Source organism: Rhinolophus ferrumequinum, chromosome 14, assembly GCF_004115265.2.
Source record: "Rhinolophus ferrumequinum isolate MPI-CBG mRhiFer1 chromosome 14, mRhiFer1_v1.p, whole genome shotgun sequence".
Classification (NCBI taxonomy): domain Eukaryota; kingdom Metazoa; phylum Chordata; class Mammalia; order Chiroptera; family Rhinolophidae; genus Rhinolophus; species Rhinolophus ferrumequinum.
In genome coordinates, this window is record NC_046297.1 from 32,519,941 (window position 1) to 32,525,940 (window position 6,000).

General features: G+C 36.8%; 1 non-coding gene across 1 annotated transcript; it reads right to left on the reverse strand.

Annotated features, from left to right (window-relative positions):
* Positions 1–4,038: 4,038 nt before the first annotated feature.
* Positions 4,039–4,145, reverse strand: LOC117034215 (U6 spliceosomal RNA). The gene has a single exon (XR_004425032.1). It is a non-coding gene; the product is annotated as a U6 spliceosomal RNA (small nuclear RNA).
* Between the last annotated feature and the right edge of the window lie 1,855 nt (positions 4,146–6,000).

Consider the following 6,000-nt stretch of genomic DNA (forward strand, 5'->3'; position numbering starts at 1 on the left):
AGCCATGAATTACTGGCAAAAACTTAGGTTGTCTAACTTTTCACGCAGCATTTTCAGCACTTCCAAATAGTAAACTTGCCTAACTGTTTGTCCAGTTGGCACAAATTAATAATGAATAATCACTCTGATATCAAAAAAGGTTAGCAACATCATTGAACCAATTCACAAACTTAATTGTCAGACGGTGTGTGTATATAGATATAGATATATAGATATAGATCTATTAATCTATCTATCTATATCTATGTATCTATCTATATATCTACATATATCTATTGACATATATAGATATATATACCTTAGGCTGCCTCCACATCTTGGCCATTGTAAACAATGCTGCAATGAACATATGTGCATCATCCCCTCGAATAGGCATTTTGGGTTTCTTTGGATAAATACACAGAAGTAGGATTACCAGGTCCTTCTTATCTCTTGTTACAGCCTTTGTTTCAAATTCTATTTTGTCTGGTATAAGTATTGCTATCTCAAGTGTCGCGTTCCGCATGATGAGGGTTGTAGGGAGGGACGAGGGTGGTGCAGGGTTAAGAAAAGACAGCAGCCATGAATAGAGTGCAAGCCGCGGGGCCGAGAGGAACAGTCTCAGGGACTGAAACCCGAATCGGGCCAATGTGTAGTTTTTATTGGTAAACTTCTAAAGAGGTAAAATATTGTTAATCTCAAGATCTGTGTGTTAGTAGCCTGCTGGCTATATTTCTGAAAGTTCCCATCATGTTCCAGCTGAATTTTGCCTTCACACGCACGCACATCTCCAAGGAATCCATTGAAGGGGAGGGGCCGATATAATTCCATTGGGTCTCAGTTTGCTGAGATTTCCCCTCAAAAGAGCTTTTCCGATATCTCTCCATCGGATCTCAGTTTTCTGAGGCACTCCCTTGTGAATCCAGGGAAGAGCGCGGGGGGGGGGGGGGGGGGAACGGTTTGGCAGCTTTAAGGCAACACTCAGGCTTTTTTTTTTTCCTATTTCATTACCATTTTCTCTTTTCTTTTTAATTAAAGTTTATTGGGGTGACAATTGTTAGTAAAGTTACATAGAATTCAGGTGTATAATTCTATATTACATCATCTATAAACTCCATTGTGTGTTCACCACCCAAAGTCAGGTCTCCTTCCTTCACCATATATTTGATCCCCTTTACCCTCATCTACCACCCCCTCCCCCCTTACCCTCTGGTAACCCCTAAACTATTGTCTGTGTCTATGAGTTTTTGTTTCTCATTTGTTTGTCTTGTTCTTTTGTTGTTTTTGGTTTATATACCACATATCAGTGAAATCATATGGTTCTCTCCTTTTTCTGTCTGACTTGTTTCGCTTAGCATTATAATCTCAAGATCCATCCATGCTGTCACGAATAGTCCTATTTCATCTTTTCTTACCACCAAATAGTATTCCATTGGGTATATATACCACAACTTCTTATTCCATTCATCTATCGAAGGATATTTTGGTTGTTTCCATGTCTTGGCCACTGTAAATAAAGCTGCAATGAACATTGAAGCACACATGTCTTTAATGGGTAAATATTTTCAGATTTTTTGGGTAGATACCCAGGAGAAGGATTGCTAGGTCATATACCAATTCTATTCATAATTTTTTGAGGAACCTCCACACTGCCTTCCATAGTGGCTGCACCAGTCTGCATTCCCACCAAAGTGTATGAGGGTTCTTTTTCTCCACAGCGTTACTATTTGTCTTGTTGACGATAGCCGTTCTAACTGGGGTGAGGTGATATTTCATTGCGGTTTTTATTTGCATTTCTCTGATGATTAGTGACATTGAGCGTTGTTTCATATGTCTATTTGCCATTTGTATGTCCTCTTGAAGAAATGTCTCTTCAGGTCCTCTGCACATTTTCAATTGGGTTGTTTGTTTTTTTGCTGTTGAGTGCATGAGTTTCTTGTATATTTTGGATGTTAGCCCCTTATCAGAGGCACTGTTTGGAAAAACCTTCTCCCATTCATTTGGTTACCTCTTATTTTGTCGATGGTTTCTCTGCTGTGCACACACTTCTAAGTTTGATATAGTCCTAATCTTTTATTTTAGACTTTACTTCCCTTCCCTTTGGAGTCAAATTCACGAAATGCTCTTTGAACCCAAGGTCCATAAGTTTAGTACCTATGTTTCTTCTATGCAGTTTATTATTTCAGGTCTTCTGCTTAAGTCTTTCATCCATTTTGAATTAATTTTGGTACATGGTGACAGATAGCAGTCCAGTTTCATTCTTTTGCATGTGGCTTTCCAATTCTGCCAGCACCATTTATTGAAGAGGCTATCTTTTATCCATTGTATGTTTTTGGCTTCTTTGTCAAAAGTTATCTTTCCATATTTATGGGGGTTTATTTCTGGGTTCTCAATTCTATTCCATTTGTCTACATGTCTGTTTTCTTGACAATACCATGCTGTTTTGATTATTGTTGCCCTGTAGTAGGAGCTAAAGTCAGGGAGTGTGATACCTTCAGCATTGTTCTTTTTTCTTAATATTGCTTTGGCTCTTTGGGGCATTTTGTGGTTCCAAACAAATCTGATGATTTTTCGTTCTATTTCTTTAAAAAATGGCATTGGGATTTTGATTGGCATTGCATTAAATCTGTATATTGCTTTGGGTAATATGGCCATTTTAACTACGTTGATTCTTCCAATCCACGAGCACAGAATATCTTTCCATTTCTTTTATTTATTTATTATTTTTTTCATTTTTTTTTTTTATTTTTTTTTTTTGCTTTTTTTTTTTTTTTTAAATTTATTTTTAATTTATTGGGGTGACAATTGTTAGTAAAATTACATAGATTTCAGGTGAGCAATTTTGTATCACATCATCCATAAATCACACTGTGTGTTCACCACCCAGAGTCAGCTCCCCTTCCATCACCATACATTGATCCCCCTCACCCTCATCCCCCACCCCCCAACCCCCTTACCCTCTGGTAACCACCAAATCACGTTCCCCAGATTAATTTTCAAACCGTGGCCATCCTGTGGTCACCGACTGCCCTCCAATCCCCTCACCCTCTCCCCCACCCCCCCCCCTCCCGCCCATCTAGCAACCCTCAGTTTTTCCTCTTTGTCTCCAAACTGTTTCTGATTAGTTCATTCACTTATTCTTTTCTCTAGATTCCGCAAATAAGTGAGATTTCATATGGTACTTATCTTCTCTGTCTGACTTATTTCACTTAACATAATGTTCTCTAGGTCCATCCATGTTGTTGCAAAAGGTAAGATTTCTTTCTTCTTTATGGCTGCGTAATACTCCATTGTATAAATGTACCACAGTTTCTTAATCCAGTCATCTACTGATGGCATTTTGGTTGTTCCATGTCTTAGCTATTGTATATAGTGCTGCAATAAACATAGGAGTGCATAAAGATTTTTGAATTGGAGTTTTGGATTTCTCCGGATAGATTACCTAGGAGTGGAATACTGGATCATAGGGTTAGTTCATTTTCAGATTTTTGAGATCCCTCCATACTGTTTTCCATAGTGGCTGCACCATCTGCAATCCACCAACAGTGCACAAGCGTTCCCTTTTCTCCACATCCGCGCCCAGCAATTGTTGTTTGTTGATGTATTGATGATAGCCATTTTGACTGGGGTGAGGTGGTATCTCATTGTGGTTTTATTTGCATTTCTCTGATGGTTAGTAAGGTTGAGCATTTCTTCATATGTCTGTTTGCCATCTGTATGTCCTTTTTAGAAAAATGTCTCTTCAAGTCCTCTGCCCATTTTTTAATTGGATCGTTTGTTTTTTTGGAGTTGAGTGAGTTTTTCATAGATTTGTGATATTAATCCCTTATCAGATATATCATTGGCAAATATCTTTTCCCATTCAGTAGGATCCCTCTTGTTTTATTGATGGTTTCCTTTGCTGTGAAAAAACTTTTTAGTTTGATGTAATCCCACATGTTTATTTTTTCTCTTACTTCCCTCGAGCGAGGGTATATATCAGTAAAAATCCTACTCCGGGTAATGTCTGAGAAGTTTCTTCCTATATTTTCTTCTAGGTATTTTATGGTTTCAGATCTTAAAAATATGAAACGCTTCACGAATTTGCGTGTCATTCTTGCGCAGGGGCCATGCTAATCTTCTCTGTATCGTTCCAATTTTAGTATATGTGCTGCCGAAGCGAGCACTCTTTCCATTTCTTTGGTCTCCTTCAATTTCTTTTAAAAGGTCTTAGTTTTCAGCATATAGGTCTTTTACATCCTTGGTTAAGTTTATTCTTAGGTATTTTATTCTTTTTGCTGCAATTCCAAAAGGAATTTTTTTAATTTCATTTTCTGAGATTTCATTGTTAGTATATAGGAATGCAATGGACTTTTGCATGTTGAATTGTAGCTGGCCACATTACTGTATTTCTTGATTGCTTCTAATAGACTTTTGGGGGAGTCTTTAGGGTTTCCTATATATATAGCATCATGTCATCTGTAAAGAGTTACAATTTAACTTCTTCATTCCCAATTTGGATGCCTTTTATTTCTTTCTCTTGCCTGATTGCTCTGGCGAGGACTTCCAACCCTATGTTGAAAAGCAGAGGTGATAGGGAAGAGCCATGTCGTATTCCTGAACATAGAACGAACAGCTTAAGTTTTTCACCGTTAATTATGAGATTAGCTGAGGGTTTGTCGTATATGGCCTTTATTATGTTAAGGTATTTTCCTTCTATACCTATTTTATTGAGTGTTTAATCATAACTGGATGTTGTATCTTGTCAAATGCTTTTTCTGCATTGATGAGATAATAATATGATTTTTGTCCTTTATTTTGTTTATTTGATGTTTCACATTGATGGATTTGCTTATGTTGAACCATGCTTGTGCCCCTGGGATGAACCCCACTTGGTCGTGAAGAATAATCTTTTTAATGCATTGTTGCATTCGATTTACTAGAATTTTATTTAGGATTTTTGCATCTGTATTCGTCAGAGATATTGGTCTGTAGTATTCTTTTTTTGCATTGTACTTACCAGGTTTTGTTATCTGGGTAATGTTGGCCTTATAAAATTAGTTAGGAAGTACTGTTTTTTCTTCAATTTTTTGGAAGAGTTTGAGCAGGATTGGTATTAGATCCTCTTTGAAGGTTTGGTAGAATTCACTAGTGAAGCCATCTGGTCCAGGACATCTGCTTTTGGGAAGGTTTTGGATGACTGATTCAATTTCGTTACTTGTGATCGGTCTGTTTAGATTTTCTAGTTCTTCATGGTTCAGCCTAGGAAGGCTATATGTTTCTAAGAACTTGTTCATTTCTTCTAGGATACTGAATTTGGTGGCATATAGTCTTTCATAGTATTCTTGGATGATCCTTTGTATTTCTGTGGCATCCGTGATAACTTCCCCTTTTTCACTTCAGATTTTGTTTATTAGTGTCTTCTCTCTTTTTATTTTAGTTAGCCAAGGGTTTGTCAATTTTGTTAATGTTTTCAAAAAACCGTCTGTTTGTCACCTTAATTTTTTCTATTGTCTTTTTGTTCTCTATTTCATTTAGTTGTGCTCTGATTTTTCCTATTTCCTTTCTTCTGCTGACCTTGGGTTTCATTTGTTCTTTTTTCCCTAGTTCTTTAACGTGCAACATGAGGTTATTTATTTGGGATTTTTCTTGTTTCTTGAGATAGGCCTGTAATGATATAAATTTCCCTCTTAAAACTGTTTCACTGCTTCCCAAAAATTGTGGTGGGATGCATTTTCATTTTTATTTGTTTCTATGTATCTTTTGATCTCTCCTCTAATTTCTTTGACGTGGTCGTTCTTTCAAAGTATGTTGTTTAATCTCCATATATTTGTGGTTTTTCGTACTTTCTTTTTGCAGTTGATAGCCAGTTTCAAAGCCTTGTGATCAGACAATATGCTTGGTATGATTTCAATCTTCTTCAATTTGCTGAGGTTAGTTTTATGTCCCAAAATATGGTCTATCCTTGAGAATGTTCCATGTACACTAGAAAAAAAAAGTGTAGTCTGATGTTTTAGGATGAAGTGCTCTATAAATGTCAAT